Raw genomic sequence first — 27,331 nt, forward strand, 5'->3', positions numbered from 1 at the left:
TTTACATAATATGGAACTGTTTTATATATTTATTTAGTATTCAATTTGACACCGATATGATACAATTATTAATACATTTCAATGTAAATTACTTCAATTTTGTACGTCAACATTTCATGTCATTTGTTTGTGATTTATGTCTAATAACAATGCCTTTTTATACCGCGTGGCAATCAAGCATAGGACCAGCTTAATGGTAAGCGGTCACCGTATCCTTAGTTTTAAGTCTTAATTCATCTCATCATCATCACAAAGTATAATTTGGGCAAGGCTCATAAAAATTGTACCTTTACTTTTTTTCTTGGGCCTTGCCTTGCGTTTTTTTTTTAATGATACAGGAGGCAAACGAGCAGACGGATCACCTGATGGTAAGCGACTACCGCCGCCCATGGACACCCGCGTACAGTAATAAGTTATTTAAAGAGTTCCAGAAAATTTGTTATAATTATATGGTTTCTGTAGGGGACCCCCTCTGGTCGCATACCAACTTTTGTCATATTTTTAATTGTCATAACACTTTATGCATATAATTGTGTCATAAAAATCTTTAGTCAGAATTATTGATGGGTTTTTGTCATAATTTTTATAGTCATTAATTTAAAAATATTTAGTTGAGAACGGCTTCACTCACTTGAATTTTTAGTCGCTTTTGGCGACATGTTTCGGATTCTTTGGGAATCCTTCCTCAGGCACGAGTGTCCGCGGCGGTTGTACGTCGTGCACTGCCCGGTGCCCGCGCCGCCCGCCTCGTCGCTCGTTGCGCGCGCGCTGATGGGGCGGGGGTGGGGGGCGCGGGGCAGTCCGCAGATGGAGTCGTCAAGTGAAGGTCTGGTACTGTCATCTAAATATTTTGAAATATGTCTCACGATAGTTTAAGTTCGAGTCATTAATTTAATTCGCATAAAATTTTAAGTCATCTGCTTGATATTCATAGTTGTTTTTCGGTCGAAGTATTGCAGTGCATAGTGCATAGCATTGACGACCGGTCTGGCCTAGTGGGTAGTGACCCTGCCTGTGAAGCCGATGGTCCTGGGTTCGAATTCCGGTAAGGGCATTTATTTTGTGTGATGAGCACAGATATTTGTTCTTGAGTCATGGGTGTTTTCTATGTATTTAAGTATTTATATATTATATATATCGTTGTCTGAGTACCCATAACACAAGCCTCCTTGGGCTTACCGTGGGACTTAGTCAATCTGTGTAAGAATGTCCTATAAAATTTATTTATTATTTATTTATTTATTATTTATAGTATTAATATAGACATAAAAAAATAAGTCATACCTATATATTTAGTGGTCATAATAAGTTTTTTTTCGTAATGTTACAAAACATGAATAATAAATATGTATAGTTGTGAGGAACCCATAAAGCAAATAATTATTACTTTAGTCATAATCATAACCACACAAAGACCGTATAAAAGAGGAGATCGAAGGAGAAGAGCCCCCTCCAGTAGGAGTAACGGTTTTATAAAAGAAACTAATCGTAGATATAGATTTATTTAAATAGTAGGTAGGTTAGGTTCGTTCTTTAGGTGTCCTAAGGACAAACTACGCAGAAATAGGCTCCGTCGAATTAAGTGTTTGGACGGAGATTAGGGAAAAGATTATGGAGGAGGGTATATTATACGGCTATCAATAACTACATAAGTATGCCTTAAACCATTATGGTTGTAAATTATTATGCTTCAAAAAGTTATACGCAAAAACATTATAAGTATCGATGAATATGATTTTAGCTGGTATGACATTTGATTAATTATAATTCAAACCTATATGCACAAAAAATATATGACAACTTCTGAGTATGTCATCAAATATTATGGCTAAAGATGTATGACACAATATAATATGACTTTTCATTTGTATGCGCAATGATGATTACGACACAAGTTGTTATGCGTATCAAAGATATGACTTAAACTTGTATGCAACCCAATATGGACCCTTTCTGTAGGTATACGTTTATTTATTTATTGGTACTGTTTGGCCCTTGAAACAATTAAAACTTTTAAATAAACGACAAAAAAAGTTATTTTCAAAAAGCTATATTTTCAGGTTCATAGAAAATACAAATATCTCGACCCCAATTTGAATGCATTAAAGTTATTTTTAACATAAAGGTCTTAGTATACCTCTGTATCTTATTTAATAAAATACTCTGTATAAAATGTATTTACAATTCATGTATTACATATTACCGAAATTACGTTAAACGATTATGTTCAAAGAAATGTCATCATTTGGATTTCACGTGTGTTATAACTTATACTCAGTGTCGTCCGACAGCTTGGTTTTCACAAAAGCAGCATTAGTGATGTTGTGTTGTTAGTTCGTCATTGGATTTTAATACTTTTCGGAGGCGATTTTTGGGGTTCCGTACCCAAAGGGTAAACACGGGACCCTATTATTAAGACTTCGCTGTCCGTCTGTCCGTCTGTCACCAGGCTGTATCTCATGAACCGTGATAGCTAGACAGTTGAAATTTTCACAGATGATGTATTTCTGTTGCCGCTATAACAACAAATACTAAAAAGTACGGAACCCTCGGTGCGCGAGTCCGACTCGCACTTGGCCGGTTTTTCATTGTAAGTAGTAATTTCAATTCATTGGAAATCCGGACAGCTAAAACAGCTAAATAGGTATTGAAATATGATTCATTGATGTGGTTTCTAGTTGAATTGCACTGTATTTGAAGATGCTACTCGACTTTTACGTCATTATTTTCACGTATGTTTGTCCACGTGTGTTGCGTGTGTTACGAAATAGTTATTTATTAAAAAGAGTACCAACGGAATACATTCGTAAGCCGATTATTTCAAATTCTATCCTAGTGCTTTCATTATAAGTATAAACTAAACCTAACATAGGTTTTAGTGTGTTACATTGTGTTCCGTGCGTTACGTATGTTGTTGTGTGTTATAATTTCCCGTGTGTTACGGTACATTTTTTGTGAGCCTTGCCCAATTATTAAGTATACTGCATCCTTGACTTTACGTAAGAAGCACTAATCAGAATGTACCGATCCTTGTACTGGTCTACTCATGTGCTCCCGGTACTGGTGTACTATACGAACTCAGTCCCAGAACCGGAATATCCCGGTTGCCATCATACAAATTCAGTCCTTGGACCATTCCTTACTTGTACCTACCTAATGTTTTCAGAGACGAATCAAATAGCTAGCTAGGAGTTAGCCTCCAGATAGGTACTTATAGGTAATTATACTGCCACACAAAAGCGATAGAGACATAAAAGCACATTGACGCACCACTAATTGGGAGGAGGGTAGGTGGTAAGGGTTAAATTGGCTGTTTTAGGATGACAATAAATTGATATGGGCCGAGAAATTACCATACGGCACGGACGTATCTCACAATTGCCTTAATTACCGATACTCATGCCCGTAAGGTCGCAAGTGACGATACAGCTCTTCTTTTGGATTTTTTTATGCAACATTTGGATGTAAAAAAACATTTAATACTAAACATGGCAATAAAGTTAGAATGACAATGTATTCGTAGAAAATTATGACGTTAGTAAATAAATTTAAAATAATTTACTTATGTAAGTCATAAATTAATATTGCAATTTTCATAATTATCAAATATTACAATATTAGGTATTCCATTTTTCATGAACTATTGGTTTTTCATCCTCAAGTTTTGGTAGTCTAGCCTCCTAGACTACCAAAACTTTCCAATCGCCCGTTCTTAAAAAGAGGTTGAACAAGTATCATCTAAAGGCATAAATCATGACAGCAATAAAACGCTAAAATTAATTAAGTTAAAATATCAAAGAGCAAAACCTAAACACTGCCATTACAAGGGAAGGGCGAGGGAAAATTGGGGCTATTTTGCAATGGCTATAAATTAATTTCGCTGCAGAGCATTGCAGTTAAGCCTCCATACATTTTAATTGGTTCCATTATCGGCTGCTCCGCTAAACGAGCCGATGACAATAGAGACCCTCCGTGACGTAGTGTTTTGACGCCGAAATAGATAATTAATAGACATTGTGTTGACTAATAATGCTTCTTTTTAAAAATTAAAATTACATGCAAGTAAACTCTACCCAATAGTAAATTTATCCCGCAACTAGAACTAAAAACAGGCTCCGAAAAAAGAGACGTGATTCATATTCCGCGATCTTACTTTTTAATTTAGCAAAAAAAATTTTTATCGCAAGAACACACTATTATAAATATAGATTTCCTTCAACATCAATAATAGTATAAAACAAAGTCGCTTTCCGCTCGGTATGTATGTCTGTCCTTATGTATGCTTAGATTTTGCAAACTAGGCAACGGATTTTTTTTAATAGTGAATAAAGAGGAAGATTTATATGTACGAGTATAATTTGTAAAGGTTTTGTGTAAATTAGTTGAACTACCCGTGCGAAGCCGGGGCGGGTCGCTAGTTTTACATAATATGTCTTTTGTTGACTTAAATTAGTGACTATCCTAGACAGATCAAAGAATGAATTTCAATAGCAATATTTTATGCAAAACACCCCATTCGAATTTTCAATTGAACAAACCTCTAACATGTTTATCTACGTTCTCTTTCAGACGTTGATTTATTCAATATGGTAATTACGGTTGGAATTCGATATAGCTGCAAAGGAATGTGTCGAAAACTGTAATATTAATTTTCGCATCCAAAAACAATAACAATAACGTGCAATCCCGTACATTATCGGTGTTTGCATAAATAACAAATATTTGTATGCAAACGAGATTTCATTTCCGATGTGTTCGACTTTTTGGCTAGTTTTTCTGCAAATATATGCCGTATTTATTTATATATTTAAAATTGTAAATAGCCGTAGTGGTAGTTTTCATACACAAATGACTAAAATGTAAAAAATATATTTAGTCATCTAGAACATTGACGATTGGCTAAACGCAAAGAGGATATAATAGGATAGAGCGGTACTGTCATAGTAAATTTTGTAACCACAGTAAATTCACTGCCATCTATCGACACACTTTAAAACTAAAAATTTAGATTTATAAAATACGATAAAATTTAAATATGGATTAATTATTTTTTTATTTGCATTAATTATTTTTATATAATTTTCACCCATGTTCTTTCACTAATATGCGTCAAATTGTTAAATAACAAACGAAACTGTCAACGCCATCTATACGAGAGTAGGCCAAAGGTAGTGGCGCCATCTGATCGAGGATCAAATTTTCGTCATTTTCGAGGCACGTTTTTTCCTTAGACTGTATCCATCTATTACGGAGTTATATCTATCTTTGCTAAACGTGAAGTTGGTGGTGGTGGAAATACAAACAAAGCCAATGCACGATGTGGTTAAAATATGAACTTTTGTGGGATAACATACAATTTAGCAGATGCCAACTGTCAAATAAGCAATATGTTCCACACCTGCTAGGGCGGCGCCACAGTCATGAACGGAACGAATACCTCTCGCATCGAATGATTGACAGTTCCGTCGAGTGTCCTTTGATTGGGATTAATTTAAAAAATAATCACAGAGATGTAAGTTACCGTTTTTCCGTATACCATTATGAAAAAAAGGCCAAAAAAATCATCACGTTTATTGTATGGGAGCCCCACTTAAATATTTATTTTGTTCTGTTTTTAGTATTTGTTGTTATAGCGGCAACAGAAATATATCATCTGTGAAAATTTGCAACTGTTTAGCTATCACGGTTCATGAGATACAGCCTGGCGACAGACGGACAGACAGACAGACAGTCTTAGTAATAGGGTCCCGTTTTTACCCTAAAAACTAGCACAGGGAGCACCACTCGACGCGAGACGTGTAGTCTCTGGTAATAACACAAACACAAAATAATATTATAAAATGCATAAGTAATTAAAAACTTTATAAAATTAACAAACAAACAAGAAATTTATTTATCCAGTGTTTAATATACAAAAACCTTTAATTTAATTTTAATCTCTCCTATTATTTTTTTATGTGAGATTTTGTTTGTACTATAGCTGGCAGCTTGGCCCTGACAAAGCAAATCCAATCCTCATTTTCTCATTACGAGTTTCTTTTGCTGTCTGTTCGCTTTGCTTCCGACTAGAATGTAAAAACGAAAAATCTAACAAAGCTAATAGAAGTGTAATTAAAAGCGTTATGGTCTTACTTAAATGTGATTATGCTTGTTGAAAGCTAACTGAAAATTTGTTATAAATACCTGATAAATACTAATAAGAAAGTATGGTATGATAATTTGAAACTGAAATATAAAAATATATAAAATTTGTTTTCTTGACACTATCAGCGATTCAGCGCAAATTCACGAGAGATATTAAATTAACCATGTACATGAAATTGTTAATAATTGCTACAGGTATGTCTCAGGTTAGCGCCAATGTTTTCATTGATTTGGGTCACTATTCTATTAGAATGAGGGCTACCGCGTTTAATTTCGCCTCTAGGGGCGCTAGTGTAGATGGAGGTCTTTCAAAATGTCAAATGCATAGAAGTTTTGGGGGTTTCAAGCTTTTTTATCGGGAATTTTCACTCCTTATTCATAATTGTGGTAAATCTTTGTCCATGTTTGATTAATCATGGTAGATATCGCTCAATAAATGTTAGTGGTTAAAAAAAAGTGCCAACTAAAATATATGCATAATTAAACAGGTTGAAAAAATGGCACCTTTAGACATTAAAATACTTTTGTGTATATTAGAACGTATTGATTTTATAAAATAAGCATAGAAGAATTTTGAGGTCTGTTTCTGTGGACCTACATCTACAGTGGCCCCAACTGGTGAGCACAAAAACGATAGCCCTCATTGTGTGGTAGTTATATGAATTTGAATAAGCCAAATATCAGTTGTTTAGATTTATATCCTAGAATGATGTTAACCTCCGTGGTATTTAAATCTCTTTTTCTTAAAAGAAACCAGCTAAAACGTGTTAAACAATATTTTATCCCCAAAATCACTTGGGAACGGTACGGGATTTCATACATGAAACGGTAATCTACTTTTATATATTTTTAATAGGGAATATTACGCGAAACTGCGTAGGTGGCGCCACTACCACAATCTGAGGGTTTATCGCGAAACAAGAAAATCTAAATTTCGTTATCTAACATATCTGTCACTCTTGCATATTCGAGCAATAAAGAGGCAGATACCGAAATTTCGGATTCGCGTTTCTCGGTAGGTTTTCTGTAAACAAACCTCCTTGATGCACCAATGTCATATTTTATTGTCTCTGAAAACTTTTCAAAAACCTGTTAAAGGTATAGTATGTATAAGTTACTCTATGGTTTGCTAAAAAAGCTAGTGCTGCACTCTGGTGGCAGAACATTGCAGTAATATCCCCTATTCAAACAGAGTTATTTGTATTTTTTTTTCGAATGTTTTAAATGTAGGTAATCTTTTTTTCTTATACAATAATATAAGACAATTTTTCTTAGTACGATGGGCAAAACAAAATACATCTAGAAATGTCTATTTATTTTGTTTAGGAGATACTAATATAATACCAATTTGGGTTAGTAAAAATGAGTCCAGCTCGCATTCTTGTAGCTCCGTTCTGACACGAAATAGATAATAGTAATAGACCTATTACTAAATAGTTGACAAAAATAGGCCAATAAAACTGTGCAAAACCTATCAATTGCGACTACTATACAGATAGATAATATATGAAAATCATAATGTTCTCAATAAAACGGATTCTTTATGTAAGATCTCTCAAACTCTGCTTGGATATATTTCGCTCAGCGTGCCGCCATCGTCACTCATAGAAACGCCATATGAACCCAATAAAACAGAATTATCCGTTTACGGGCAGACTATGGCCAAGATTGCTGGCGCCGTCACCCCAGTCTATCTGGCAAAATATTATGATTACTTATTAATAATAAATTTAGGGTTCCTTCAAATATTGTATTATACAGTTTTTCGTAATAGCGAAATTTTGAATCCAAAGGAAAATGAGTAACTTTTTCGAGGACTCGTAAACAAATACAATATAGTGAAATAAATGTCATATACGAAGGAAAAAATGACCAAAGCCTGCAGTGTCCAGAACCGGAATCGAACCAGCGTCCCCCGTTTACCGGACAGGTGCCTGAACCGCTCGGCTATCCGGTCACGGTGGCATGGGTCGAAATTTCCAAGTATATGACAATTTCCCGAAGGCTTGTGGCCTGTCTACTTGAAAAAACACAAATTAAAATATTTTCATAGAAAATAATTTAATCTGTTTTTAGAAATACAATATAGTTGGTCAAACCAAATTGTCAGTAAATAAGAACAAAAAAAACTATACTCATCCTTTTCTTTTGGGTGCTAGTACTAGTGTAAGATAAAATTAGTATGATTCTCTCTGTCCATGTTTGACGACCGGTCTGGCCTAGTGGGTAGTGACCCTGCCTGTGAAGCCGATGGTCCTAGGTTCGAATCCCGGTAAGGGCATTTATTTGTGTGATGAGCCTGGATATTTGTTCCTGAGTCATGGGTGTTTTCTATGTATTTAAGTATTTATATATTATATATATCGTTGTTTGAGTACCCATAACACAAGCCTCCTTGGGCTTACCGTGGGACTTAGTCAATCTGTGTAAGAATGTCCTATAATATTTATTTATTTATTTTATTTATGTTTGAAATGAGACAGTCTTTTGACAAACTATACTTGGTCGCGTTTTATCAGTTGTCATGTCAAGCGTCACTTTCGCACTTATATACTTGTTAGAATGTGACAGGCATGGTGATAAATGATAAAGAGCCGGCCATCTTAGCCCTTCTGAAAACCCTGTACTACAAAAGCTAAGTAACATACTTTGTTTTTATATATATATATATATATATTAATGCCTTGTATCTGCGGCAAAAAAATGAGCTTAAAAGTGAAGACAGGATAGGATATAATTTATTTCAATATAATACTATTTCTTACCTTTACACACTTGACAAATAATTATTTAAGATTGAATTAAAATTTGGTACTTAACTAACTAGAGGATTAAATATTGCATCATAATATTTTATATCTGTTTGTGTATCACTTCAGTTTGATATAAATATTTTATGTGTACTCATAAAATATGAACCATTTTTGATCACTTTCTCTTGATAAAAGTACATCCGCGTACCCTAATCAAACCAGCATTCACTGAAACGTCTTCCCAATCTCGATAAGCGGAAAAACTTGATAAAAAGCGGAATTGGTTTATCTTTTTCCGCTATCCGAAGTGTGTCACGGAGCAAATGAACCCTTCCAGGAAGACAAACTAAAAGATAAAATGCTCCTTAACGGGCATTAAAGCGGTGTTGCCTTGAAAGAAAGCCATAAAAAGGCCGAGTCTCGCGGGACAGCGAGCCACGTCTTGCGCGAAGTTCTGGTGCTTTAAGATGCCTAGAACTGTCGATATAGGATTCGATTTTTGCAATTAATTACATCTAAAATTGATCCTTAAATGCCTTTCTCATCATCTTCGCGCATATCCAGTTGTATCCCTAAAGGAGTCAAGGATCTACTTTAAGATGTAATCCCAAGATTTGACGCAGATACCAAGCATCTATAAACCTAATAGGTTCTATGAATAATTGTCATTTGATCATACACTCGTACAGTACTATTTTGGTCCACGTACTGCTCCTTAAGCAGTCCTGTCATCCAACGTGGGGGTGAGTTAAAGAGGGCCCACTGGCTCTGGCTTGCCTTAACTAGCCGTTCAGAGTCGGAGTAGAGTCCGATGTCACCAGAGCTGCATTTCGGAAGGAGACGTGGAAATATTAATAACGAGTTGGTTACTAGGTATGTTTAAAATCCAGTGACGCCTCTCCACCCCAACTCCTTTACACTCTTACTCTCTCTCTCTCTCTCTTATTTGATTTATTTAATAGCAGTTTAAAATATTTTTACATAATTTTTAATCGTGGCTGAATGCCGAATGCTGCCTTCGATGGCTAATCTGTCCAGAAATGACAATATGGCGGACGAATGGTTGATATTTTATGTATTTTAGGATTATTTCGCTTAAAATTTAGTTTTTCTTCGCAAGTGTGATGAAAAACATTGTGTGTAACTCCGGGCGCAAGAATATTGCAAATTTTAATTACCCCCCTCGTTGCACAATATACTATTCTTTACATATAGGTACTTGTTATCACTGCTAATTTTATCTAAAAACCGAGCACAGCGCAAACTAGTGTTACGCCTCTAAAATGTCAGAAATCTCAATTAACTATAAGCCATATAACACCTAAGATACATCTTCTTCTTCTCTGCCGTTATACTCTTTGCAGAACATCGTGGTCAGCTGCCGATATCAACTGCGATTAGAGGTTATTCTGGTAAAAAGGATATATTTAAAAGATTTGTGTTTTACTGTCTAGACATTTTAAAAGTCTATGACTTCCCAGTGATATCAGGTTCGTGCCTTGCCCTCCGAAGGTAGTTACAAGATTTCAACCGTGAAATTTTATCGAGAGAATTAATCTCAAAAACTTTTCCTGCACACTGCCCTTTGTCTCAAAATGCCTGCAATAAAATTTATTCTTTTTTCTAATCGGAAACAGATAAGTTGGGGCAAGTCCCCGGGGTCGCGAATTCTATCCGATTTATTGCAGATAATGTCTGAAAAAAGTAAATATGGGGGTAATTTAGGGCATTCATTTCCGTATCTCTTGCTTAATTAAGATTATTTTTGATCCTATTATAAGTATTAGAACAAATTAAATTATTTTCAAAAAATATTTTAATTGGTTTTTATTTCAAGTAGAAACACTACTATATAAATTATAAACTGAAACAAATGTCATATACTAAGAAAAAGTGACCAAGGCCTCCAGTGCCCCAGGCTGGAATCGAACCAGCGTCCTCTGCTATCGCGGCAGGTGTCTGTACCACCGGCCACCGGGCCACAGCGGCATGTCGAATTTTTCCAAGTATATGCAGTTCTTACTGAAGGCATATACTTTTCTTAGTATATGACATTTATTTCAGTTTATTATTTTTGATCGTTTATTTTCAATTACCTTTTCAAAGGATCTCTTGGATTCTTAGTGCTTACAAAAATTAAAAATATATATTATTCATTGTGGACCAACATTTGTGTTTTTAAATAATATAATATTTCTCTATATAATAGCTAATAGAAAATTACACAGTGAAAATTTGCTCACTTTTGAAAAAGTATAGGGTACTTAAGGTTATATTATATTAAACTAAATTAGCTCGTAGGTAGTTATATACGTCTGCGTCTACTATAAGTCATAATAAATGACAAAATAATAATATATTTTACACATATAATAAACCCTCTATGATGTCTTCAAAATCCGTAAATAATGGCCAACACAAGATAAACTGTTTTGTTACAGCAAATTTCTTGATTTGGTAATGACATTCAAATTTCGAACATCTCTGAAAAAGAAAGCAATTTGATTTGACCCCTATTCTAATATCAGTCGAGATGACGTTTTATTCGAAATAAGATGTCAATTGCATACAATTTTGACAAATCTCGCATGTTAGTTGGTATCGAACGATATGGCAATCGACCCCGACTCTAGTATATTGAATTATGAATTATTATGAAATACTCGTACAGAGTACAGCATTGATGGTCCAACGTTTACATAAAAAACGTTTTTTCAGATTTGATGAAAATGAACCAGCCTTATCCTGTCTAAAGGACCTAACCTACAAAAAAGTTTTTAAAAGGACCCAAATAAAAACAAAATTATGTGCATTCAAAATCCATTTCAGTCGTAAGCTCCAATGTTCGACATATTTCACAGCCCGTCCGCAACCGCGAGGGGAACGCTACAATGGCGAAAATGACAGCCTTTGCCCGTGAAGCCTCTCAGGTGCACCTTTTTATTATTTACACCGCATTTTCAACGAGTGTTTGCTTTGAGCTTTACTTTGATTTCGGAAAAGTGGTGGCGTGTAAACGTGTGATCTGAATACGGAGCCGGCGAGGGACGTTACAGCTTGTTTTATGGTAAGTGCTTGCGTTGCTGGATACGTTGCTGAAGAAAGGGTATCAGAATGAACATGTTTATGCTGAAATTGTTTCTTTTGTTAGTAGAGCTTGGGAAAAAATATTAAAGTGTTTGCTGTAAAGTGTCTAGACTTGTGCAGGACCCTTATTCGAGGTTGGTATAGTGATATTAGCCGTTGTTGATAACATGTCTATCCCTAACCGTATTAATGTTGCTAAAGCTCATTCATTGAGCTCATTCAAAGTAGCATTAATTAGTTTAACACTTTCACTGCGAATATAAGTATATACTCGTATGTAAATTTTAAATAAGTTTGCTAACTTGCACTTAGGTCACACAGAATAGAATAGAGGTGCCAATATGACCTAGAGCTCACTAGATCAGATCACTAGATCTCTAAAATATCGCTTGTGTAATAGATCTAACAGAATGAGTTATTTGATTATCATAATCATTAACCAATAATACAATATACGTTTATCGGCATGTTTTATTGGATCAATAAAAAAAGTCTAATTATTTTCCGATTATCAGTTATTTGCATGATATACTTACACAAAATAGATTTTATTTATATTTGTGCATTTGCCTTTTATGTGTTCAGTATATAGGTGCTCTAAATTTTGAACTAAATTAATTATTTAAAGGAAATAATTCATGAACGGGTACCTAAACAACGGAAATGGAAACATTAGTCACATGAGACTTGTTGATATTTTATAAATCACTAACAAGTTGGCTGGAACACGATGTTCACTTCCAAATGAACGAGCGCGTAAGAGAGCATTAACTCGGCTTCGCAAAGTTCGGAAATGCGCTCCGACGCCCCGCAATTATTGCCAAAGAATATTTAAAACGAACTTTAATATTACATAACATAAATAATACCTAAATCAGGGTAAATTAAATGAGATATTTTTCTTAGATACCTGATGTTAGTATTACTCTACAATATGAACTTTAAAATATGTATTTACCAAATGAGCAATTGAGCACTCACAACAAAAATATACGTACGTATTAATTTTATTTTGTTTAATATTGTGTCGACTACGCGCTTTAAGCTGCATTATAAACTGGAACCTCATTTAAGGAATAGCCCGATTTATGTTTATTTATGTTTCTAAAGATAGCGAAAAATATTAGTGTAATTAAGTTATTTACGTACGTTGGAACATTTGAGATAGTGAGTCTTCCAATGGTTAAGGTTACATTTGGATAGCGACTGCAGCAGCATTACTGCAACATTGATGCGGGTGATTTCATTGTCAATCTTACAATCTCCCTTATTTCCTTTTCCTCTATTTCTAAGCAATATCAAAACATATAAAGCTCATGGCTTTTACATCACAAACGATATAAAATACAGTAAGAATTCACCCGTATTATTTAATTTTCCTTATATTTTGGGCTACCAGAGTTGGGCGATCTGTTACCAAAACCGCATCGCATAAAAATCGCACACGACAATGCAACCAACCTGTGGCCCGTCAACATAGCAATGTTGTCTCTGACCTGCACCTTCTTTATTTTGAAAATCAACTGCCGGATTCCAGCGCTCACTCCACTGTTCATTTGTCACTGAAATTACAAAAAGCTTGCGGCTGCCATAGCGGCGCTGTCGTGAGATAATGAATTTTATCATAGCACAGTTATTCACAATTAAATGGAGCGCAATTCATTTGAAAATCGTCATTACCTCTAAGTGAGCTAAGAAGGGCTTTTCATATGTGGAAGCATAATGGATAATGTAAGGTAGGGTACGAAATATTCCTACTAAAAATTTAAATTAAATACTTTGGTTTTTCGCTACGGGTTGTTTAGCGGTTAACAATTGCGGGTGTGAAATTGAAATAAAAATTGTAGAATATTTTTCATAAAATTGATGTAATGTAGGTAAGATTCATAAATAAAAACGATAGGCTATTAACTTAGTAGGCATGTCAATACAAAGTTTTTTGTTAGGAATTAAACATATTAGAAGTATATCATCATCACCATCATCATCATCATCATCAGCCTACTCTCGTCCACTGCTACACATAGGCCTCTCCTATTGCACGCCATTGAGCACGATTTCCGGCAACTCTGATCCAGCTATTAAACAACAGCTCTCAGCTCTCAAGTATATCAAGAAACATTTATTAACATTATGACGTAGTAGGTAGGTAACATTATTTGAACTTTCATTTGTTCCAATTACGCACCAAATACATCTTTGATACTTATTTCGATGAAAACGAGCCGGTGAAATATTTCTCTTAGCATTTTGAGAAACATTTCACATTAATCTCGAAAAAATCGAGAAAGTTTTAAGAATACAGTTTTCACGTGATAAAATGGAGTTGCCCCAGTTTTAAGTTTTAATGCGCGCTTGAGCTTTTTGCTGAGTTTTGGGTAAGTGCTAACACGCGCCGGCGGTTACAGTCAGGTTATTCTTATAACGCTCACTGAACCAGTATAAACGTAACCTCGAGATATATAACAACTCGGCACAATCGGGGATGAAACTTATCGTGGTATTCGTGAGTTGCCCTTGTTTAAGCTAAGAGACGGGAGTAAAAGCCCAGATTAAATGGTCCGGTTCGTTTAACATATTTATGCGAGTTGTGGGATACCCTTATCGACTTTTACCCTTATGTGAATTTTACCAAATTTTAATCCTAGTAGTTTTGATACTCGTACTAGGTTTGTAGATAGGTAATTACAAATTGCCATATTTTATTCGACACACGAGGAAGGCAAAAAGTATTGTTGTAAACATTGAACTGGCATTGTACAGTCTTTTCCGAATGTATGTAGTAGCAGTAGTAGTAGTAGTAAATCACTTTATTGTACAAAACAAAAATTGATAACATGAAATTCATATAAATTTAGGTACAAAGGCGAGCTTATCCCTAGTATGTATGTGTAGTGTTGAATGAATGTATGTGTACTACAGATGAAATATCGTTAAAATTGTCTCAGTTGCTCAGAGATATACAATATTAATGTAAGCAGTCAATATTTTTTAGGTATGACTCACGCTTTTGTTTATCGATCCATACACGTGCCCTAACACGAGTTACTTGGGAAATCCAATTAATAGAATATAATCCGATTGAATGAACTAATAATTGGCCATTTGGCAGTTGATTCACAATCTTATCTAATCAGATCAGAAGAAAGGAGTTCGGAGTTTCCTATAATACAATAGATCAAAGAAACTCATATTAGGGTACACCGAGGCCAAATCGTATCACGAGTGAATCTGATCAACCTAAAAATCTGTCTTTATTCAAAATACTGGCAAGAAGTGGCCTTTCAGGGTGAGAGATGAGACGTACGATAAAAATTTAGTGCGCTCATAGGTATTGTCCGGTTCGAAGGACCATTTTCATGTTTGATTGAAACTATGGGTTCAATAACATGAATATACTTTATTTCTATGCACTTTCAAATACAATGTACTTATAGGTTACATGTTAAACAAGAAAGAGGCCCGAGCTGGGTTAGCAGCTGCGGGGTTGCCATATACAACCAAAACGTTTCGTTTCTACGTATTGTTATGTGCCTTTGTATGGTACAGGTATCATGTATCATGTAATATCTATTGACAGCCCAAATTCTTCCTGTGATCCGTCTCTCCTACATCTACCCTATCCTTATAGTAAGGCATAGAGTAAGACCAAAATAAGTCTGCAACTATTTTGATAGCATACGCTGTGCAAGTGTTATACATCATAATTTCATAGAATGCACTGCGTGGGCTATCAAAATCGTTGCAGACTTATCTTGGTCTAACTCTAGTACATTTTGTAGAAATTTCGGTGCAGCATCGTTATTTTTTGTTGGGTAATGGGATATGTATACCCAATACCCAATTCTAACTGAAATGAATAACAGTTGGTAACATTAAAAATATAAACTTTATGATTATCTCTCTATAATTCATTTTTAGCACTTCTTGCAATTGAACTACGCCACACGGAAATGGCAAAAAAAAAATTAAATTGTGCTTATAATATGTTTTCAGTTTCACACCTATAACCATTAAAAATATTACTTTTATACATAAACATTATATAAAACCTAAGGTGCTTCATACCATACAAAGATAATTAATAATGCTTATAATAACGAATTATTCCGTTTGTCAAAGTGGGTATCCTGTACAAATCTATTCTGCTAAGCGCCTTAAAGCTTACGCTCCAGTTGGAGTCCCCGAGTCGCAAAGTCGTCGCCATCAGGGATGCCTCGCCTCCTATCCTACCGTACTAGAAATAACGATCCTCTTGTATTGTGCATTAGGAAATAGTTATTACTTTTAGATACGGCAGATCATAAAACGGATAAAATGTATTCTGTCACAATTTTTTTAGCAAGATTATATCCTCGTTGACCTAAACTACGAGTATGATTAATTCAAGATACACCTAAGTCAGTTTTAGTAAACCATCGTTTATTGGCAAGTGTGGCACTACGGGTGCATTTTTAACTTTGCATTCAAAATTTAAGAGATAAATAAGACAATAGTGTACTACTGTGATTATTGGACCAGTTTAACGACACAGGTGTTAAAATTGTAGGTAAAGCGCGATGCTAACTTTTATAGGTAGGTAGGGCAGGTTAGGGCAGTTTAAGTACTCACTAATAAGTTGATAACTGTGAATTTTGTAAACGTCATGTTAACTGAAACACTGTACATTTGGTAAAGGTTATCTTTAATTGTTTTTAATTATTTAAACTCCATAAAACTGTACCTAATACATATTTATCATGTCCGTTAAATAATTGAATGTATCAACATGTATCGATTAAGCGCATCGGATGATTTCAATTCCCGATTCCCGATAATACCCCTTGATAGTTTTTCACCGCCCGATTTAATTTAACTTTCTATTTCACATATAAACATTAAATATGTATTATAAATTTAGGACATCTTAAACAACTCACCACAAGTATTTGCCGCATTATAATTGTTTCAGATATATTTATAAAGCTATTAGAGAATGCTGATTTAAACATTCACGATTGTTACACATTATTCATAGCCAGTCTTCTCCGAGACCACAGGGACAACGCCATCCTCGAAACATCGGAGGTAAATCTTAAAACTTAAATACGCGATTAAGTCCCGTTTACAATTTAATAATGTTAGAGAATGGTAGTTACATTTGACGCGTTTAGTCTTATACGCTACTAATGATGCTGACTGCATGTACATACAAGTGAGTTTTACATGAAATCTAAACGAGTAGGTACATGTTATGTCGTATCTACATTTAATCAGATCTAATACAGGTACAACAGTGCCCTCAGTGAAACAAAGAGCGAATCGATGACTACATCAGATAATCGGCTTTTCTATTCCTATTCCTGTTCCGTCTTCGCTCCCGGCTAATTGCGGCGCCTCCCGCGGGACGTACGTCTGCCAAGGAACTGTTATTATTCCGAAAAATAACGAGTACTAGTTACTGCTTTTCATTCTAGGAAAAACTTAAGATCCCAACCAAAATATTTATAAAACAACGCGCCAAAATTATCTGCCGTCCTAGAATATTTTTCCTTGAGATATATATTATATACAATGAAAATTAAAATATTTATTGATAACAATTGTTACATGTCATTTTTACATAGTATTTGATTAGTATATGTTGTGCATATACCTGTTATATTAATCCATGTTACATAATTGAGATTAATTATTAAAATTATCAATATATCAATTATTATTAACAATGGGAATGTAATCAATATACTTAATATACAAATGCCACGCTCTATTATTAGTATGATTAGTATTCGTTATTAAATCACTAGTGTAATATCTAAGGAGTCGCTATGATCATAAAACATCTTCCCAAGAAGCCACTTTTTTAGTATATATTTGAATTCTTAAGTGGAAGTTGCATTTCTAATGCAATCGGTTGTAATCGATTGTAGACTCGATTGTTTGCTAATGTGTGTAAATTTCACGGGCGAAAGTATACAGTATAATTTCTACATATAGAGATATATCTCTTTGTTTAAGTTATTGGAGAATATAGTAAATACTTTTACCTCGTAGTCTGATCCGTTACCTTCTTTTAATGCTGACTAAACGAAGGCACAAAAGTTGTGGTATTTGAAAGGGAACCAAGTTTAAATACGTAAAGATTAAAAGGTAAATTAAAAATTTCCAATACATTGCTTTTCATTAATTAGTCAACCAATACTAATATGGCTCTAGGATTACACGACAAAGAAGATACTTAGTTAAAAAGACGAGTCTGAGTAAAAAAAAAAATATGACTCGGACATTTCCCAGCGAAGAGGTTTAGTTTTCAGTTCGTTACAAATGTATAAAACAACTTCCCCATTACCGCAGCGACTTGGTAGACTTGCAGACTACTTTGTCTACAAACTTGCAAGTTTTTCATAACTTACTCGAAGACTCGCAAAGCCCCTGACAACCACTAGTTTATTAACACACTGGATGCCAGTAAGCTGAAAGGAAACGAGGCTCCTTATTGTTTCAACAACAGAATATTTAACATATTTATATTTTAACGAATTAGTTTTATGTTACTTAAATGGAAATTAAACCGACCATAGGTGATCTATAATATTAGTTTGATATCGTCAGGTAACAACCAAAACTCACTATGTTCACGTATTTCTGAACCCTTCGATAACTCAGTTGGTCCTAGGGTCTCTAGCGTATTAAAAACTTTGGACAGGCATTGCAATTAACCAATATGGGATAGCCACTAACCTTGAGCACACGCCGACGATTTTTGGGGATCCTGGTCCTTCTTCGGCTAGCTAGCACTTCCAGGGCCTTGAGAGGTCGTCACACACGCCTTGTAAACTGATTGTTCGCAAACACCACCGAAATACCAAATTTTGGAAATATTAACACACAGAGGAACATGCGTTGCAGGCCGCGCCCGAGCCGAAGTAATTGACAGTCAGAGGTGTTTAATCTACCTCCGAATTTGCTCCGAAACGGCATACACTCATATTAAAAAGATTACAATGCCCGAACACACTAATTACTAAAAAAATATTAAGCAAAAATCAACCTTATTTACATAGTAATACGTTCATTAAGGCTATGAACTTGTGGCGGTAATTAGTGAGTTTTGGTTGTCACCTAACGATATATAATTAAGTATTTACAATTTACCAAAAATCTAATGTGTTCATAAAATGGCTTGTTTGACGCGAATGTTTGGTCAACTTACTAAACTTTCTTCCCGATCTAATTACCTTAATTTACCATCCGGAAAGCCCGAACCGGCGGAACATATTTATATTTTATTTTAACGAATTAGTTTTATGTTACTTCAATGGAAATTAAACCGACGTGACGTGACGTTAAGTGCGGAACATAGTTTAGTAAACTTCCTCCGTGCAATATACTCCATAGGTGATCTATAATATTAGTTTGATATCGTCAGGTGACAACCAAAACTCACTAATTACTAAAAAATAATTAAACAAAAATCAACCTTATTTATATAGTAATACGGTTCATCAAGGCTATGAACTTGTGGCGGTAATTAGTGAGTTTTGGTTGTCACCTGACGAGACTGACTGAGAGAATGGCTTGTTTGACGCGAATGTTTGGTCAACTTACTAATCTTTCTTCCTGATCTAATTACCTTAATTTACCATCCGGAAAGCCCGAGCCGGCTCAGATGATACGGACATGTAAAAAGGAGAGCTTCAGAACATAATTATATTGAATACCACCATGAACTTCAAAATCTCTGGGGCCGGAGGCAGAGAAAGGTCAAGGGGATTCAGATGAATAAAGATCTCGAGTGTTGCAATTTCTCTGAAGCCAAGGAGTGGAAGGAGAAAACAAGAAACAATCCTTGCTGCTGCAGCGTTGACGCGGGCAATTTACTGACAATTTTCTTGTTAAGTTGCTTTGCTGATTTTTTCGCATTCATACATACATACATATAATCACGCCTATTTCCTGGAGGGGTAGGCAGAGACCACGGATTTCCACTTGCTACGATCCTGAGCTTTCGCTTCCTTCAATTTCATAACATTCCTCATACACGCTCTCCGGGTGCTCTTGACCTGGCCTTTCTTCAGGATTTCTCCGATCTAATCAGAGAAAGTCCGCCGAGGTCTACCCCTTCCAACTCCCGCTCCTACTTCTCCCTTATACATACTCTTTGTTAGCCTTTTTTCACTCATTCTTTCCACGTGTCCAAACCATCTCAACATACCTTTCACAATTTTTGTAACTCCATCTTCGTTCAGTCCACACTTTTCCCTTATCACACTGTTCCTAATTCTGTCTTGTAATCTCACACCACACATACTTCTCAACGCTCTCATTTCCACTGCATTCACTGAAGACGCAGACGCATTCGCACTGTCGTGATGAGAACGTTTAATCCCTCATTTTATCAAAGCTTTTGACAACAACAGTGACATCATCCGCTACAAACAACACTAAAGCTGCTGCCTTCCAAATCCGAACATCACCATTACCAACCATTACATACTTCAGTAATCAGAAAAGTATCTGCGGTGCTTAATTAACGCACGCTGTGTATGTAGCTGAAGACCGTCGATGAAACTGAAATTTCAACGGATTATTGTTTTAAAGCCTCCGAATAACGGAAAAGTTAAAGCTTCCGCACGGAAGCCCTCAGCCGGGCAGGCAAGCGAATTTCAGGCTTATGAATTCTCCTGGGGCGTCTGTTATTCTCTTACCCTCAAAATAAGGGTAGTTTGCGTAACAGAAATAGAAAACTGAGTATTCATCGTATAAATACTGCCATTTTTTCAGATTTTACTCGTTCCTTTTTATGATATTGATGTAAGTGTTCGACAACCTAAAGAAAATGGAATCTATTTACCTACTCTGAATATAAATACCTTTTCTAGTATTTACCTCATGTATAAACTTATCACATTTCCGTGAAATTGTATTATAGATTACTACTGGATTGCCTATTTTGTTACAACTGAGTAGGTATTACTTATATTTTTACGTACGTAAATATGCTTTAGCTTGCATTACGGATAAGTACGTTATATGCAGGTTCACTGGTTATATGCCCCATCTCTGAGCGCGTAGAGAACATACCAATCGTTAACGCTCCGTAGCGAACGAAACGCAATTGTCAATGTCGTACTAATATGGAAGAGTGATAGAGAGAGATGACTACGCTACGCTACTGAGCATGTTGTATACGCGCGCGATTACTATAAACTAAAAGACGCTTGCTTAAAAACATGTACTTAGTTATTGATTCAAAACTATTACTGGATAATATATTTTTTTCTATCACCACAATATACTTTAGCAATATTGGCAATTTCACGCGTATGTTCAACGTGATGCAGTCCAATCGCACTCCTGTTCCGCTTGTTAAAAGACCAAATTCACTTTGCTCTTCCACCAACGAATCAGAGCTAAATGAAATACATCACAGCAAACGTGGGGCGCAGATGTGTGTTATCGTTATCGTCACTTCGGAACTCGTAACGGTTATTGAACTCATCATGACCGTCGTTACGCTGATCGCTACTATGACTTATTCCGCTTTTAGCCGGAGAGTTTCAGCTGCTGGGTTCAAGTAGGCATATAGTAGCTTGCTTTGCAATGTTAACTTATCTCTTAGGAAGACCATCCGGTTCGATTTTTTTTTTCAGATCAACGACACATACATGGTACATGGTCCAACGAGTAGGTGTAAAATATTCTCGCAAAATGCTAATTTTGATCGCGATGTTAGCTAGAGTTTCTACTGCTTGGTTCAAGTAGGGTATTTAGTAGGTGGCTTTGCAATGTACTTAATAACATGCGTAAATAACCCAGGCCACAAACATTCGCGCTCATCATTCAAATAAATCTTTTTCAAAACCTGATGGGAAAATTGCATTTTGTCAATAAGAATGGCAAAGTAATTCCATTTTTCAAACCAATCGCTACGCTCGAGGATCAATTTTGGAATCTTTTGTTTGCTCGGGTATGTACCATAATTTGCACGAGGAGTTAAACAAAAACGGTAGGTTCGATATTCAAGCTCAAGATCATCAGGTTCAATGTGTATACTCGTAAATGCAAGAGTTTTTAGAACAAAACAAAAAAACAAAAGAATCAAGCGAAGCTGACTCAGACTCAGTCTCTGTTTACCTATACAAAATTTTAAAAATATACTTACGTAGGTATTTCTGCGCCTAAATCTACCTTTTAATTACAGAAGTAACTGACATGTCGTACCTATGTGGTTTTATAAAATAAACCCATTTAGGTAGCCCGGAAAAGTAGTAGTTGCTCTTTTATGTAGTTGTTGAAACTTCTACCTGATTTACATATTCTTACCAAGTAAACAAAATGAGAGCACAATCATTTTTTTGAATATTTTCAAAAAAGTATTTTCATTGTCATATGCTAACCTTGATAAAATTGCTTCTATTTTTCAAATATTTGATAGGTATTCTCAAGATTTTGGTAATAAGCTTCATTCCCGCTTTGAGGAAATCGTGCCGTTTCACGCACGTACAGACCGAATTCCTTTCTTGCTATTTCGGCACAATCTTACTGTTTCATTGGAATTCTTCGAACATATCATTTGCCGTCTGTGTATTGCAAACACACTGTGTGCATAACTAATCAGAATAAAGCGATTATTGAGAAACTGTTTTCCTTAGAACGAGATTAAAGCGCAACAAATGATACTAAAAAGTTTTCGTCCTGTTTCATTCCGTTATTTCACCTTTTTTCACAAACGTACTATACCGTAAGCACCTTAACGGTTATTACCTCCAAGGCGGAACCTTTGTTAGCGCCGAACTCGTCACAACCTCCCCCTCCCTGAATTTAAATGGAGAATTATATTGAAGTATTTTTCGGAAGAGAAGTTTTATTGTATTGTTTGATTGCGTGTCACTCTGATAGATGAAGGAATGGCTTTCAAATGGCGTCTCCTTTGTCGCTCCAAGCCTGTACGTAATGTCGTTGGCTTTGGATGGATGAATTTATTAAAAAGTTTACCGGGACACGACTCCGCGGAAAGTTTAATAGTCGCTCTCAAGTTTTTGGTAAGTGTAGAAGTTTCGAAAAGGTGAACAATAGGCTTCCTGCCTTCCTCGACGCTTCATTTACTGCATAAATAGCTTATGATTACGAAACTTTTACAACTTCAGCATTCAATTTAGAAATACATATTTTAATATTATTATCCAACAGATTTCATTTAGGTTATCGTATAACTTTTATTCTCTTGAATATACAAGGACTTCCCCATTAAAGTAGGTACCTCCTTTTTTATAAAATAGAAAACATTTTAAAAAAGTTTTACATATTTTTCTCATTTCCACCATTATATTTAGTATACAAAGTCCTCATCGTTTTAGTATATTCAATCTTTCTGCGTCCATTAATTCCTTTCCCGAAAGCTTACCAACAAACCTAAAAGTAGCGGGAACAAATTACAGAGCTAGAAGAAACAGACGCGCTGAAAGTGTGCCACGAAGTAAAACAACGGGAATTGGAACTCGCTTGCGACGGAACAAAACAAACACAATTTTGGTAACGACTGTTTACGAACTGCGGTGGGATATAAAAATTAAAATTTGCTTTGTAACAAGCGTTCTGCTCTTTACTTACGTATGACATAGCTTCGACATGTTTTTATGCAGTAAGTTTCTTTTTGATATTTTTATGATACTTAGGTAGGCTGGCTAAATAATTTAGTAATGTAAAAAGAGGATCTCTTAAGGATATAAAATTATTTGACATGAAAAATAAAACAAGTAAATAATGTTTCTTGACATAATTAGATAAAGGTTAGGTTAGGTGGTAGGTAGGTTATTGGAAATAAATATAGCTATATAATTTTTAACACGATAAAAAATTTATATTTTCAGTTAGTTATTATTGGTACTTCTAATCAATAATGATACATATTCAAAGCCTACAAATGTTTATGTGATGTAAAATAACTAAAACCAATCGCACTACAGTGAGAGGGCCTAATACTAGGATAAACTTAGACCGTTAAACCTTTCCAAAGAAAGTGCCTACAAATTATTACAAAGTATCTTGCCTTGATTATTTCATGAAAGTTTAAAGGGGAAACTATAAAAGTATACGAACCGGGCGACGCGCGACGTCTGCGGAATCACATTAATGACACGGATTTTTTAAAAGGGACGAGGGAGAAAATATTTGCTTGAAATTTTCAGCATCTACCTTTTTATAGCAGCAAAAAGGCTAACGCGTACGGGCTACATGTACACTGCAAGTACTAGGGCTTAAGTATAGACAACCTGAGAACAATAAACCCAAGTAGAACACTAGGTGCTTCGGCAAAGCTAGGTACACTTGTCACATGAGTGTATGATTTTGTGATAGGTATATATATGTAGGTAAAATGATAAACGTTTGTGTAAACGTTTACTTTAACATCGACAGATTAATAAGTAGGTAAGGCGTAATAAGTATAAATAAGTAATATTAATAGTAGGTAATATAACTTAGATACTACATGTAAGTATACTATATGTAGGTATACATATGCTAAATAGAATACATTAAATTTCAATCAAGAGTAGACGTAACTTATTCTTCCTATTTATTGTTATGTAGATATACATTATATACTGATGTAGTTAGATAATATTTTTTTCTGTAATGTTCTTTAACCTTTGTTTTAAAAAAATAGATAAAAACCAATTGGCAGCTGTCTTTTACATAATCGCGGTCGTATTATCTAGTCCAATCATTTAAATGGTGGAATTGAAATAGTTCTAACGCGCTCTTAACTACGCGTATACAAAACATGATTGCATAAATAAATCACTCCACCGCGTACCCATATCACATGACGCATGACCTAATTTCCCTGGCAATTGTCAGACACATCCTTACAGCAGTTAACCTGAAACTTGGATCGTCACGGGACCAATTGCAATGCTACCCGCCCGCGTACCAAATAGGGGGCGAATAAAATTTAATCCAACAATTTGAACCCATACTTAATTTTGCCGCAGGCCCTTAAAGCTTAAAGGAATTTTTGGCCAGTAACCGCTGTGGTTTAAATAAAATATGTTTATTTTGGTTGGTGCAGTTAGAAGTCAAATGCGAAAACGCTCATTGTAGAGGAATACGAACCAGCGGTATTTTATATTTAATTATATAGGTACACCTACTTAGTGGCGTTTTGTCAAAATATTATTTAAAAACCGGCCAAGTGCGAATCGGACTCGCGTGCCAAGGGTTCCGTACATTACACAAAAGTACGTTTTGTAATACGTTGATAATTGATAATACTTAGGATACTTAGGATACGTCGCCGTCGGAAGAGTAAAGTTATTAAATATTAAACCGAGCCAACACCTTAAAAAAGAAAATGTACCTACAATACGCCAACATTATAACATTTACAATAAAAACGATTCACATTATTCGCAGGCGCCTATAGAAAAGGGATCTCAGGTGCGCGAAGAGAAGTTTTCAATCAAATCAGCAAAGTAAGGAGAAAACTGGAAGAGGAAATACGTGGACTGGCTGTGACTGATTGACAACATTGTAACAGAAAAATGTACTTACACCAAGCGTTTCCTACGAAATTTAAAAAGTTTGTGACTTTATTTAACACTCGGTTATTTCGTTTAGTTTAACTTGTAAATTTTTTCGTGAAAATAAGAAAGTAAGTAATTAGTTAAGCCGATTTCGTAATATAGCCAATAGAAAAAGTAATTTGATTTCGTGGCATGATTATTTTAATAAGGTCTCAATATTGTTGGTTTGATTGACTATGAGTATATAATATCGAATTTAAACTATCGTGAGACATATTAACTTAACTAACTTCACTCAGGCACTGTTAGTGCTTGAAAATGGAGACCTAGGCTCTCCGAAACATGTCGCGCGAGTGACTAAAAATACGTGAGTGACACCGCTAAGTTAGTTAATCATATAATATGTAAGTAAGTAGGAATACGTATTTAAGCTTAACTGTGGTTTTGCATAAACATTATATTATCTAATATTATTTATATAGGGAAACTAGAATACTTATGGCACTGTGTAGAATGCCTCTAACGTTCGGCAGTATGAAATTCTTTCTAATTTCCAATATCCAATATTCCCCCATGCATATGTATTTAATGAAGTGATCTTCGAAACAATCTATTCATTCAAGAGTATTTAAGGTGCGAATTAAAGATCTATATAAAAATATAGATAGGTAGATAGATAAAATACTCTTTATTAAAAATAAATTGTTTAAAGATATTAAGGGCAGACAGCAGGCGAGGCGGTCTTATGGCTAAACAGTGATCGCTTTTTAACAAAGTTTAGATAGCGGACACAGACAGTTTAATCAAAAAAAGTAAGTACTTATACATATTAATAATTGATCTATCTATATTGTATGCATATGTACATACTTATAGAAAAAAAAATGATATTTTATATTTTTAATTTGTATGATGAATAACAAAACACAAGTACATTATTTATAATACTTAGTGCGTGAGACCATCCATTGCACTTTGTTCTCGCAGAACTGGTCACTAATCCCTGAATTGAAAATGGCCTGCATGTTCCGCAGACATTCTTCAGGATTCCAATTCAACTTAAACCTCCTTGCGGCTAGATGGCTTTGCGCGATATCCGTTTACGAGTGATTTATACTTCCTTTATACCTACTAAGATTCCATCTTATTTTAATCGTCGATACAAGAAAATGACTGTTTTTAGGATTAAGTGCCTAGATAGGTACTGAAACTTGACGCAGCGTACATAATACTTGTACGCAATGACGCGTTTCATGCGATGCATTTCCATCTATCGTGTCAGTGTATTTTGAATAAGAAGTAATTTTGTAGGTGTAATCGATGATTTAGGAAATTAAGGCGCCAAATTCTTTGTCATTGATAAACAAACTAACTCATCGCGTCGCTCGTATTGAGACCAACCATTAGGGTAAACTTTTGAGAACAAATAGAATAACACGTTTCAAACCAAACCTTCGTAGGTTTCTTCTACAATACCACGTAGCTCGCGCCAGACTGGCAAGTCTCGTATCATGAAACCCGTACGATGGCACCACTTGGCTCGAACTTATTGAGTTTTGACGCGGCGACCACGGCAGGGCCAACTTGACGAAGTTTCAGCCCCAACTTATAACGCTTATTAGAAAAACTTTAGTTCCACAGATAAGTAAACATTCAATTATTATTTATTTATTTCAAAATGAAACTATTCATGTTATTGAATATGTATAGGACGGATGTATCATAACCTAACAATGATTGTGTAAAATAAATTTATAATATCTTTGTTAAACCTTAGCAGTTTTGGTTGATGTGAAGTTTACACACTAATATAAAATATCTGGGAAATTGCTCGGA

This window comes from Cydia strobilella, chromosome 5 (assembly GCF_947568885.1).
Source record: "Cydia strobilella chromosome 5, ilCydStro3.1, whole genome shotgun sequence".
NCBI lineage: Eukaryota > Metazoa > Arthropoda > Insecta > Lepidoptera > Tortricidae > Cydia > Cydia strobilella.